Source organism: Haemaphysalis longicornis, unplaced genomic scaffold (assembly GCF_048455015.1).
Source record: "Haemaphysalis longicornis isolate Haplotype H1 unplaced genomic scaffold, Haemaphysalis longicornis Haplotype H1 scaffold_4, whole genome shotgun sequence".
Lineage (NCBI taxonomy): Eukaryota > Metazoa > Arthropoda > Arachnida > Ixodida > Ixodidae > Haemaphysalis > Haemaphysalis longicornis.
Window position 1 is genome coordinate 162,103,691 of NW_027526361.1, and position 14,558 is coordinate 162,118,248.

The window sequence follows — 14,558 nt, forward strand, 5'->3', positions numbered from 1 at the left end:
CGCAACTCGCAACCGCAGCGCCGCGGTGGCGAGAGTCGCGGCCGGCCACCTTCTCTCCATGGCCGCGGCGGAGAGATACGGAACTGAAACTAAAGCGTGGCAAACTGTTCGCATGGCGGCGCAGTGAAACATCCCCCTCAAGAGGGGCACGATCAAATGCAGAGCATTTCCGGGGGCGCACGACGTTAAGTAGTTTGCGTTGCGTTAATGTTGTTGCACTTGTGGCAACTGCTGACGAGAGAGCGCTCGTCAGCAGTAAAATTGGTAGCCTCGGCGCACGTTGAGTCCGAGAGAGGGGAGAGAGTGTCCTTGAAACGTGCCTGGGAGCACTATCGAATGTTGATCGCGCCGATAGCGAAACGTCTGAGCCGGGCATGTCGGGGCGAGCGATGCGGACTACTACGGACGCCTAAAACGGGTGACATCGTGAGTTAAAGAAATGCTCTGCATTTAAAAAAGGAGAGACCAAGGGCCGCGACGTCCGGGTGATACGACGGTGGTTCTATTTTACGAAGATGGCGGATTTGACGAAGACGAAGCAGCTCGAGCGTGAGCTGCTACCGCGAGATGACGGGCACCAGTGATGATGATCTCATCGACGCAGCGATGATGATAGTAAAGTTTTAGTATATACCCCGCCCACAAAGTAGTGGTGCCCAGTTCGTTTCCCGTCGGTACATTCAGTTCGTTCCAGTTCAATCCGCCGAGGCAATCAGAAGTCGACACTGCCACTGGGGCCGTCGTTCCAGCACACGCAGAGTGTATCTTTGCAGTCCACGTCTCCATGCTGAAATTCGTAGCCTGTATTCGACGGTCCTGTTCTTTAGCATGTTCCCATTCGGCATAAGAACGGTGTCTTGAAGGCCCCAACCCCTTTTTCGAGCGCTGTACTTAATTAATCGAGTGCGGTTGTGAGATGTTTTGTCCCCGGAATGGCGTCGGCCGCGAATTGCTTCCTTCCGAATGCGTTGTCGAGTCAGTGCAACGGCTATCTTTAAATGTTCTGGGAAACCGCCCGGATCCCTGCCTTTAGTTTCCTGGATCGCTTGTCTGTTCTTTGCAGATAGTGGCGTTTCACTTGTCCCTTTAGTATTTTAGGTGAAACAGGCGTGATCTGCTGCTCGAGACGTTCGCTACACGAAGATCGTGTTAGGGGTGCGGGGTTCGATGATCAGCATGTCTTGCCTGCGACCATCTCGACGGACCCTTTAAATGCATACGAGAGCAAGGCCTATTTTTCTCAAAGGTCACCCGCAACCAGCGGATCTGACTTGATGTAATTTTGTGTCTGCGATAGGAAATCTGACGCAGGTGGAGTCTCTCTAATCGAGTCCTCTTTAGAGTTTAAATCACGTGGGCTATGGAATGTCTCGGTCAATATGTAAAACTCACTGAAGTTTGTAGATGAATTCATCATCTCGCCGATCTGGCGCAGTTCGTTGGCGTCGTATTTTCTGGCCTTCCATTTATAGTACATACGGATTATAACATGTATTTCATCTTCGTATTCAAGGTTGGCGGCATATTCCTCGCCCAGGGAGTCAGTGTGAATGAACGGTTCGATTTGTTTGTTCAGCGTTCTCAATTCAATTTCAGTTTTCTGTAGCTGGCGCATTGATTCCTTCAGCATATCGCAAACATCCCTCCTCATTACGGTCAACCGTAATGCGGATTCGGCGTTTCTGCATAGTTCACGAGCACCTTTTCTCTTTTCGTCATAAATTCGTTAAGGCACATTGTAGTCTCAAGACTAGGCTGTTTCACACATCAAAGGTACTGCGCCTTGTATTGCGCAAGCAGCGGCGACTTCCCAAACCTCACCGTTTAGGAAGTTCCTGCTGGACCCACAGGGAAATATCGTCGGAGGTGAGGGTGCCTTGCAATCTCGTCCGTGCTTCGCGTGATTCATGTTTGGGTACCACCCCCGGTTCAGTCCCTCACAGCGGTCCGTCGTCGGTATAGATGGGTGCTCCTTCAAAATTGGCCAAATTTCGGATGACTCCGAATAACACAGGGCCTTCTTCCCGGGTTTCGGCACCATATAAAATAAAAGGAAAGGTTAAGGGTAGCGACATCCTGGTGTCACGGTGGTGGTTCTAATTTACAAAGATGGCGGATTGGACTAAGACGAAGCAGCTCGAGCGTGAGCTGCTCCCACGAGGTTACAGACACCGATAATGATAATGTCATCGGTGCGGCGATGTTGACAATAAAGTTTCGACACAGGGGATTATCATTAACACGCCCAGCCGCTAAATCAGACACCCCCACCCAACCCCCTCTTCCCCACCAACGGATCATGCTCATCGCGAATGCTACCGTACCCGCAGGTAACCTGAATTGCGATCCCAAAGCGAAACATGAAACTTAACAGCCAGCCATAGCTGCCTCCCAGGCCAGTCATTTGTATTCAGAACTCGAAATGGACTCGAAACTCACAATGTACCCAGAACTCAAGATGTACTCAAAACTCAAAATGTACTCAAAACTCAGAATGTACTCATAACTCAGATTGTATTCAAATCTCAGAATGTACTCAAAACTCAGAATGCACTCAGAACTCAAAATGTACTCACAAAAAATGTATTCAAACTCAAAGTGAACTCAAAACTCAAAATGGACTCAGTACGCAAAACGGACTCAACACTCAAACTGTACTCAAATTCAAAATGTACTCAAAACTCAACATGTACACAAAATTCGAAGTGTATTAAGAACTCACAATGTACTCAAAACTTAGAATATACTCAAAACTCACAATGTACCCAGGACTCAAGATGTACTCAAAACTCCAAATGTACTCAAAACTCAGAATGTACTCAAAACTCAGATTGTATTCAAAACTCAGAATGTACTCAAAACTCAGAATGCACTAGAACTCAAAATGTACTCACAAAAAAATGTATTCAAACTCAAAGTGAACTCAAAACTCAAAATGAACTCAGTACGCAAAACGGACTTAAAACTCAAACTGTACTCAAATTCAAAATGTACTCAAAACTCAAAATGTACACAAAATTCTAAATGTACTCAGAACTCACACTGCACTCAAAACTTAGAATATACTCAAAACTCAGAATGTACTCAAAACTCAGAATCTACTCAAAACTCAGAATGTACTCCGAACTCAAAATGTACTCAGAACTCAGAATGGACTCAAAACTCAAACTGAACTCAAAATGTACTCAAAAGTCAAACTGTACTCAAACTGAAAATGTAATCAGAACTCAAAATGTACTCAAAAAACAAAATGTACTCAAAACTCAAATGTACCTAAAACTCACAATGTATTCAAAAGTCAGAATGTACTCAGAACTCAAAATGTACTCACAACCAAATATGTACTCAAACTCAAAATGTATTCAAAAGTCAGAATGTACTCAGAACTCAAAATGTACTCACAACCAAAAATGTACTCAAACTCAAAATAGACTCAAGTACGAAACATACACTCAAACTCAAAATGGGCTCAGTAGGCCAAATAGACTCAAAACAAACTGTACTCAAACTCAAAATGTACTCAAAACTCAAAATGTGCTCAAAACTTAAAAGGTAATCAAAATTCAAAATGTACTCAAAACTCAAAATGTACACAAAATTCAAAATGTACTCAGAACTCACAATGTACTCAAAGCTTAGAATATACTCAAAGTTAAGAATGTACTCAAAACTCAGAATCTACTCAAAACTCAGAATGTACTCCGAACTCAAAATGTACTCAGAACTCAGAATGGACTCAAAACTCAAACTGAACTCAAAATGTACTCAAAAGTCAAACTGTACTCAAACTGAAAATGTAATCAGAACTCAAAATGTACTCAAAAAACAAAATGTACTCAAAACTCAAATGTACCTAAAACTCACAATGTATTCAAAAGTCAGAATGTACTCAGAACTCAAAATGTACTCACAACCAAATATGTACTCAAACTCAAAATGTATTCAAAAGTCAGAATGTACTCAGAACTCAAAATGTACTCACAACCAAAAATGTACTCAAACTCAAAATAGACTCAAGTACGAAACATACACTCAAACTCAAAATGGGCTCAGTAGGCCAAATAGACTCAAAACAAACTGTACTCAAACTCAAAATGTACTCAAAACTCAAAATGTGCTCAAAACTTAAAAGGTAATCAAAATTCAAAATGTACTCAAAACTCAAAATGTACACAAAATTCAAAATGTACTCAGAACTCACAATGTACTCAAAGCTTAGAATATACTCAAAGTTAAGAATGTACTCAAAACTCAGAATCTACTCAAAACTCAGAATGTACTCCGAACTCAAAATGGACTCAGTTCGCAAAACGGACTCAAAAGTCGAACTGTACTCAAATTCAAAATGTACTCAAAACTCAAAATGTGCACAAACTTCGAAATGTACTCAGAACTCACAATGTACTCAAAACTTTGAATATACTCAAAACTCAGAATGTACTCAAAACTCAGAATCTACTCAAAACTCAGAATGTACTCCGAACTCAAAATGTACTCAGAACTCAGAATGGACTCAAAACTCAAACTGAACTCAAAATGTACTCAAAAGTCAAACTGTACTCAAACTGAAAATGTAATCAGAAGTACACTTTGATTGATTGTGGGGGTTTAACGCGCCAACGCAACGCAGGCGATGAGGCGCGCCGTAGTGGAGGGCTCCGGATTAATTTTGATCACCTGGGGATCTTTATCGTGCGCCGAAATCTCGTACACACGGGCGTTTTTGCTTTTCGCCTCCATCAGAAAAGCGGCCGCCGCGGCCGGGAATCGAACCCGCGACCTCGTGCTCAGCAGCGCAACGCCTTAGCCACTGAGCCACCGCGGCGGGTACTCAAAATGTACTCAAAAAACAAAATTTACTCAAAACACAAATGTACCTAAAACTCAAAATGTACTCAAAAGTCAGAATGTACTCAGAACTCAAAATGTACTCGCAACAAAAAATGTACTCAAACTCAAAATGGACTCAGTACGAAAAAGGCACTCAAATTCAAAATGGACTCAGTAGGCCAAATATACCAAAACGTAAACTGTACCCAAACTCCAAATGTATTCAGAACTCAAAATGTACTCATAACTCAGAATGTACTCAAAATTCAGAATGTACTCAAAACTCAAAGTGTACTCAAAACTCAGAATGTACTCAGAACTCAAAATGCACTCAAAACTCAAGCTGTACTCAAACTCAAAATGTACTCAAAACTCAAAATGTACTCAAAACTCAAAGTGTACTCAAACTCAAAATATACTCAAAACTCGAAATGTTCTCCAACTCAAATGTATTTGCAACTCAAAATGTACTCAAAACTAAAAATGTAGTCAAAATTCATAATTTACTCAAAACTCGCAGTGTACTCAAAACCCACAATGTACTCAGAACTCAAAATGTACTCAGAACTCAACCTATACTCAGAACTAAAACTGTACTCAAAACTCAAAAGGTACTGAAGACTCAAACTGTACTCAAACTCAAAATGTACTTAAAACTCAGAATGTACTTGGAACTCAAAATGTACTCAGAACTCAAAATGTACTCACAAATAAAAATGTACTCAAACTCGTAGTGAACTGAAAACTCAAAATGAACTCAGTACGCAAAACGGACTCAAAACTCAAACTGTACTCAAATTCAAAATGTACTCGAAACTCATATTGTACACGAAATTCAAAATTTACTCAGAACTCACAATGTACTCAAAACTTAGAATATACTCAAAACTCAGAATGTACTCAAAACTCAAAATGTCCTCAAAACTCAGAATGTACTCCGAACTCAGAATGTACTCCGAACTCAAAATGTACTCAGAACTCAAAATGGACTCAAAACTCAAACTGAACTCAAAATGTACTCAAAAGTCAAAATGTACTCAAAACTGAAAATGTACCTAAAACTCAAAATGTACTCAAAAGTCAGAATGTACTCAGGAGTCAAAATGTACTCACAACCAAAAATGTACTCAAACTCAAAATGGACTCAGTACAAAAAAGACACTCAAATTCAAAATTGACTCAGTAGGCCAAATAGACTCAAAACTAAAACTGTACTTAAACTCAAAATGTACTCAAAACTCAAAATTTAATAAAAACTCAACATTTACTCAGAACTCAAAATGTACTCATACCTCAGAATGTACTCATTATTCAGAATGTACTCAAAAGTCAAAATGTACTCAAAACTCAGAATGCACTCAGAACTCAAAATGAACTCAATACTCAAATGTACTCAAACTCAAAATGTACTTACAACTCAAAATGTACCCAACACTCCAAATGTAGGCAAAATTTATAATTCACTCAAAACTCGCAATGTACTCAAAACCCACAATGTACTCAGAACTCAAAATGTACTCACAACTCAACCTGTACTCAGAACTAAAACTATACTCAAAACTCAAAATGTGCTGAAAACTCAAACTGTACTCAAACTCAAAATGTACTTAAAACTCAAAGTGTACTCGGAACTCAAAATTTACTCAAAACTCAGAGTGTACTCCAAACTCATGATGTACTCGGAACTCAAAACAACTCAGAATGTACTCGGAACTCAAAATGTACTCAGAACTGAAAATATACTCAAAACATAAAATATACTGAAAACACAATCTGTACTCAAATTCAAAATAGACTGAGTACGCAAAATGGACTGAGAACTCAAAGTGTACTCAGAACTCAGAATGTGCTCAGAACTCAGAATGTCCTCAAACCTCCGAATGTACTTAAAACTCAGACTGTACTCAGAACTCAAAATGTACTCGGAATGTACTCAGATCTCAAAATGTACTGCAAACTCTAAATGTGTAAATAATAGGCCGGATCACGCAAAACGAAGCGAATGCTCATTGTGCAGTTGAGAAGACATTTACAGACGTGACAGGACAGAGGTTTTTGAAGCAACGACGAAAGGTTATACACGGAACGTTAGACTAGACACTCAGCTTTGGGGAAACAACCAAAGTGGTCCGCTCCACTGCCCACAACTACAACGTCCACGACCATCGCCGCGTAAATATCCCGAGAACAGAACGCGCTCACGGTCAGTCCTATGAGGACGCAAGCACCGCTAAGAGGGTGACGTCGGCACCCGCGTCCTCATACGACCGACCGTGAGCGCGTTCTGTTCTCGGGAAAGTTACGCGGCGATGGTCACAGACGTAGTTGTGGGCAGTTTAGCGGGCCACTTGGGTTGTTTCCCTTAGCTGAGTGTATCGTTTAACGTTTCGTGTATAACCTTTCGTCGTTGCTTCAAAACCTCTGTCCTGTGACGTCTGTAAATGTCTTCTCATCGTCTGCATAAGGAGCATTCCCTTGGTTTCGTGTGATCCGGCCCATTTTTTACAAATAGTGGAGAGCCTTCCAAGATTGAGTGGGCACGGGAGCGTCATGACGACCAGCACCGCTCACGCTCTGCGCTTTTATGTTACGCAGGCATTCGTGGCCTCGTCGTTCCTGCTGTTTTCGCTGCCTGCCCAAGACCTTCCAGCAACACCACACGTGCGGCCACAGTTCGCGCGCAACGATTACGATCAGCGAAGCTACCATGTACGTCCACCAGAGCCAACCTTTCGTCCACGCATCAACAGTACGGAGTACGGCGCACCTACGTCATCCACCGCTATGTCACGCCAAGGCTGTGGCTTAAAAGGCTGCGACTACCGTCACAACCTCAGTGGGCACGGGAGCGTCATGACGACCAGCACCACTCACGCTCTGCGCTTTTATGTTACGCAGGCATTCGTGGCCTCGTCGTTCCTGCTGTTTTCGCTGCCTGCCCAAGACCTTCCAGCAACACCACACGTGCGGCCACAGTTCGCGCGCAACGATTACGATCAGCGAAGCTACCATGTACGTCCACAATAGCCAACCTTTCGTCCACGCATCAACAGTACGGAGTACGGCGCACCTACGTCATCAACCGCTACGTCACGCCAAGGCTGTGGCTTAAAAGGCTGCGACTACCGTCACAACCTCAGTGGGCACGGGAGCGTCATGACGACCAGCACCGCTCACGCTCTGCGCTTTTATGTTACGCAGGTCAGTAAACAACCCTCTCTGTACGCTAAAAAGAGCGATGACCGCTGCCTTTTGTTGCTCCCGTGCCCAGGGGTGCTATATGAAACTGTATGCGACTGCTTCTCAATGATTTTTTTGCTGTTGTGTTCGGGGGATGTTGAGGTCAATCCAGGTCCTCCTAGTACACGCTCTAAAGCTCTAACGGAAATCGATTCCCTACCGGATGATCCGAAAGAACAGAGATGTCTGCCATTTTCTACATCCTAAAGGACCTCCAGGCACGTTCCATAGTCAGCCAAGGGACAGACCGAGTTAGTTGCTGACGTCAAAGCTATAAAGGCAGGGCAAAAGATTTTAGAGGCCCAAATTGGCTCCATTAACCAACGTCTGGACACGCTTGAAGAAAAAACGAAGGGTATAGACGAGCTAGAAGATACCGTTGCCGGCGTTGAAGACAACGTAGCTAATTTGGAAGCTCGAGTTGACCCCTTAGAGTTACGTTTGAACGAGTTAGAAGACCAGTCAAGGCGCAGCAATATTATCTTTCGAGAAATCCCCGACTCGCGCGAATCGTGGGATGAATCAGAGAAAAAACCAAACTGCCTCAATGGCACAATCGACAACCTGCCCCATAACGCAATTGAACGCGCACATCGACTCGGAAAATACTCGCCAAACACATGCCGCCCCATTATAGTGAAATTTACAAGTTTCAAAATTAAAGATACGATTCCTGCCGCTCGAGTAACATTGAAAGAAAAAAACGTAGTAATCAGTGAGGATTACTCCGTCGGTACACGTAATCTTAGAAAAAAGCTTTTGGATTATGCAAAAGGCCTGCCCGATTCCCCCAAATATCAGCTTAGATACAACAAGCTAGTCATAAACAAGCAAACGTATATGTACGACTCTGTAGCCGACAAAGTTATCGAATGCTCGTCGTCGCACAAAACTAACCACCTTGCTAGTAGCACCGATGGGCAGGCGTGCGCAGACTCCATCGGTACTTCTCAACCGTCCCCTCAGGCACGTGTCTAAAGCTAGGGAGTTGAGAGGGGCGGTGCGAATCGTGCATCAAAAGTATCTTTCATGCATTGTAACATTCGCAGCATTATGAACAAGTGTGACTGCTTAACATCGTACATCGACACCTGCAATCCTGATATAATAGCATTAACCGAGACATGGCTGCATCCCAACATCCAAGATAACGAGTTATTTGACCAGGCTAACGATTTCACTGTGTATCGCTTTGATCGCGATACACGACACGGTGGCGGTGTCCTACTAGCAGTGCGTAAAGAAATACCATCAAGTGTTGTCCACGTTAGTAACAGCATTGAAACTGTTTGGGCTGTCGTCCAGATAGCTCACAAAAAAATTGTTTTAGGAGTGTGCTACCGTCCACCCAATTTTCCATCAGGCTTCACAGATCATCTACACGATTTAATTAACCACGTGATATCCAGCTACTCGAATCTGCCCTTAATCCTACTCGGCGATTTCAATCTTCCAAATATTAGGTGGCAAAATCAACCCCCAATCCTGCAGCCCTTTTCTTCATTAGCAAGTGACTTCATGGATGTTTGCACATTATTTTCATTAACGCAGCTCATAACCAAACCTACAAGAATCACGCAATCGGTTTCTAGCACACTTGACCTGGTTCTAACATCTCGCCCTGATCTTGTTTCCAACATAACGTATCTTCCAGGACTGAGCGATCATTTATTGCTTACATTTGACGTGAATCTGATAACTCCTAAAAAAGAACGAAACACTAAAATTATCCGAAATTACAACAAAGCCAACTTCCAAGCAATCAACGTCGAACTGAGTAATTTTCTAGACATATTCACCGCCAGCTTTGACAGTCGTAGCGTGCAAACCAACTGGGACATGTTCTTATCAAAAGTCAATGATCTTACATCTAAGTACATACCCGTGCATACTATCACAGTTAACCCAGAAGCTCCGTGGTATAACGTTCACTTAAAACGTTTGTCAAACAGAAAAAAGCGCCTGTATCGGTCTGCTAAACGATCTACAAATCCCGCCCGTTGGCAAGATTACAAGACAGCCTCAGAAGAATATATAGGAGCACTAAAAAGTGCCAAAGATAACTTTTTCCGCAATAACCTGCCAAACATGCTCACAACTAATATCAAAAAGTTTTGGCGCGTGATAAACGCCAACAGTGATACTGTCATATCGCTTGTTCATAACAACGGTGAATCTATTCCTGATGAAGCCTGTGCTTCCTTGCTTAATGGTGTCTTTTCACAAAACTTCACTTCCGTTGCACACTGCCCATCACCACAACTAGAATGCTTTGATTACCCTGCAATGTTGCCGCTAACAATCGATTACGATGGTGTAAAAAGTGCTTTAACATTGTTAAATGTATCTTCAGCCCCAGGCTGTGATTTAATTACTTCCAAGTTCTTCGTGGGCACACTTTGTTATTCTTCAGTCTTTCTATCAATGATTTTTCAGCAGTCCCTCACCGAAGGTTCTCTGCCATCACACTGGAAGGTTGGTAAGGTTGTTCCATTTCACAAATCTGGTAACAAGCAATGCCCATTTAACTATCGTCCAATTTCGCTTACTAGTATTCCATGTAAGCTACTTGAACACATTTTGTATTCACATCTAGCCAACTTCCTCGAGACGAATTCTTTTTTTACACCATCCCAACATGGATTTCGTAAATCATATTCATGCGAAACACAACTGGCATCATTTACGCACAAATTAAACATTATTCTTGATCGTTCATCACAGGCAGATTGCATATTTTTAGACTTCAGCAAAGCTTTCGATAAAGTATGTCACAAACTTCTGTTGCTTAAACTCCGGTTTCTTAATCTAGATTCACAACTCTTAACCTGGATTGAATGTTTTTTAACTAACCGTTCCCAATTCGTCAGCGCTAACGACAAAGAATCTGAGCTAAGCGCAGTGCGCTCTGGTGTGCCACAAGGCTCAGTTCTTGGTCCGCTCCTCTTTTTAATCTACATTAACGATCTACCCTCTAATGTTACTAGCAACATTCATCTCTTTGCTGACGACTGCGTGATCCTCCGAGAAATAACATGCACTAACGACTTACATATTCTTCAGTCAGATCTTAATGCGATTTCAGAATCGTGTAACAACTGGTTGATGGAATTAAACCCAAATAAGTGTAAACTCATGCGTGTAACTAGGTCTCCTAGCACACCGCCTGTGTACTACCTAGGTAATAACCCGTTAGAAAATGTACCCTCTTACAAATACCTTGGTGTACACATCACAACTAACCTAACCTGGAACGTTCATATCACCTATGTAATTAACAACGCCAACCGCATGCTTGGGTACCTACGCCGTAACTTTTCAAAAGCCCCTTCCACTCTAAAATTACTCCTATACAAAACACTAATTCGCTCAAAACTAGAATACGCAGCAGCAATATGGGATCCCTTTCACGTCAATTTAATACAGTCACTAGAAATGGTTCAGAATAACTGGGCTCGTTTCATTACATGCAATTACAATCGCACCGCAAGCATATCATCCATGAAAGCAGACCTTAGTCTACCATCCCTTGCATCACGCCGTAAAGTTTCCCGCTTATGTCTTTTTCACAAGCTCTACCACCATGCCTTCTTACATAATGAATTCATAATCCGTCCACATCACATTTCACAACGTTTGGATCATCCCTTCAAAGTCGGCATTCCTTCCTGCAGAACTAACTTCTTTTCGCAGTCTTTCATGGCACGAACATCGAAGGAATGGAATGGCCTTCCAAACCCGACAGCAACCATTCGAGACTTCAACCTTTTCAAGAACGCAATAGCTAACATTGTATGACCAGAAACGTGCTGACTGTATAACTATTGTTCTCTTTTTTTGTTCTTTCGTTGTGTTGTTATTTTCACTGTTTCTCCCTACCCACTCCCCTCTGTAATATCTATTGACCTTGAGGTTAAATAAATAAATAAATAAATAAAGATCGTATCATAACATCTGCGGAAATCGGTTGAATGCTGTGCTGAATCGGTTGAACGAAGCACGCCTTCAGCCACCATATGGCAGCCACATCTTTTACGTGAGGGTCTGTTTACTGCGAAATCTGGAAAAGCACACACTTGGACACTTGGACAAGCACACAAGCACACACACATGTTGCCGTAAAATTCAAGAATTTTGGCTCTTCCGTGTGGAAGAACCCATTGCAAAGAACAAAAGAAACTTCGAACTCGAAATGTAGTTTTTGCCACCAACTGATTAGCCCATCAATTATATTCTTTAAATCAATGCGTATTCCCAGAAAGCTAATGCTAGCGCCGATTAGCCAGCCACAGCCAGCGGATATCTAAATTTGACACGAATCATCAGGCCAGGTGTTCGTCGCTAGGCTGAACTAAATGGGGTAATGCCGCGTGCTTTACGCTCGCATTTATTTGTCGCTATCGTATATGCAGCGATGAGGCCTCTCGCTGCTTACGGCGTTTTTCGACGTGCGAGACCACCGCGCCTACCTGTTTGAATACGGATCAGCGGCGTCCTGGAAGCAGACGACTCGCCTCCGTTGCTACAGCAACGAGGCGCATGTGCAGAGTGCAGTGGGGGCGATATCAAGTGCGAAAAACCGCTCCCCTCCAGCAACGACGCTTGCTCCGCAGCGCACCACGCATGCGCAATGGCGCTCCCGCTTGCTATTGGAGCGGAGCGTATCATAAATAATCGGTCAGCTAAAACTCTCTATTAAGGAAAACAATGAAAAAATTCCGGTTCATCAGCTGCCTTCCCGTCCAGCGGTTATGTTATCTAGAGACTACTTTAAGCAACTACCAAGGGTTCCTGACTGCCTGCGGGATATAATTTCTCCCGCTTGCTTTTCTGGGAGGTTGAAAGTAATCGCTATCCTATTTCAGGCGTCGCCAATCACCCACAACGGAGCCTTTGCGACGAAGCCTTTTATGGTTTTAATTTCAATCTTGCCTTGAAATAAATGAAAATGTTTCAGTGGAAGGGTCGTCCGCCTTTGTTAAGCACTTTGCGAAGGATCCGCCAGAGTTATTTCATTCCTTTAACTTGGCCGAGGAACTCACACGTGGAAACCCATTAAGCACTACTGAGGCACCCCATTAAGCACCCCACGTTGCCTGATGAGCCTGCAGGTTTTTCATGCCTCTTTTTACGTCGCTCTAGCAAATGAGCTTTTCTCTACCGAGCAATAATTCCAGAGTCCGCGACTTTCAATTTCCTCCGCCAGTGTTTCTTCGGCGGCAGAGCTGATGTTTCTTCGCACGAGTTCAAATGCCGAATTCGGCTACTAGGCCATCTCAGATATAGACCAAGTTTAGAGCTCGGATAGTTGTGAGCTGCTTGCGGACTTTTTTGCGTTCATAGTGACAATATTAGGGGTTGTCGAATGCGTCTTCATTGCGTCACTGCTTTCCGTGTGGCAATGGTTAGGTAGGGCAAGGTGTCGGTTTGTTTTTCATGGGGGGTGTACTGAAAGGTTCTTACAGATATGAAGCGATAATGACTCCAGTTGTACACGCAGCAGACGTCCTTGGCAACCGCAGACACTATGCTTGACATTGTAGTCGCCACCTATGATGACTTCGGTGCGATTGGCATTGGGCACAAATTTTCAGACCAAACTGTACTCTTATTGAAGTGTCCCAGCGAAAACAGACGAGGAGAGAGATAAATGCTGTGAGCCTAGCCATGTGAGCCTTCTACCCTTGTCGGCGGTTGTGATGAAGTTATTCTAGTTTTATCTTGTGTTTCAACTTTGTTTCTGCTAGGCCGGAGTATAGGCGTAGGGCATATATTGACGCTCCCTTTAAAGAAAATACTTGCAAGTGAGAACCAGTCTTGAGAAGGTCTTCCGCACGTGTCTGTCCATCGTCTGTTTGCGCTGTAACACCTCTACATGAACACCCACCAACTCACCAACCATCCATTTGTGTTAGGAAATTAGGTGCCGCTATTCCATCGGCAGTAGACAGACGCAACCCAGCCAGTGCTGTCTGCGTGTTCCGGGAGCCCAAGCTTGGCTGCCAGTGCACATTCATCGTGTCTACACAAAAGAAGGCATGGCCAGCGTCAGATTTCCAACAGCGCCCACAACACAGAGCTTCATCCTCCTGTCTCACGGGATTTCATCGCTGCGCTTCGTTCTTCTCTTCTGAGCCGATTGGTGCCCGAAAAGTGTGACATCTGGGCCATCATCTCGTTTCCGTTGCATCGTCTGTAGGAATCTCGTCCTTGCAGTAAGACGAAACGCATCCGCCTATCTTTCGTGCCTGAGAAACAATATCAGCGCGACGTTCGGACCTAAAAGGGTCCCGAAAGGCGTTTTGAGCACAAATAAATGGACTAGCGCAATGGTTACGCTGGGTTGTCAATGCCCTCTGCGCCAAGTATAACTTTTTTACGTGCAGCGGAAAGATCACACTTTCATTGCAAAGTTTGTTGCCGCGTTCCCACCGTTTCCTGCGTGTCTTCCTGCACGTCATCTTCCTGCACGTAAGTCATCGTTTCTC

General features: G+C 43.5%; 1 pseudogene; it reads left to right on the plus strand.

Annotated features, from left to right (window-relative positions):
• The first annotated feature begins 7,377 nt into the window (after positions 1-7,377).
• On the plus strand, positions 7,378-10,666 carry LOC144180652 (uncharacterized; annotated as a pseudogene).
• The last annotated feature ends 3,892 nt before the right edge of the window (positions 10,667-14,558 follow it).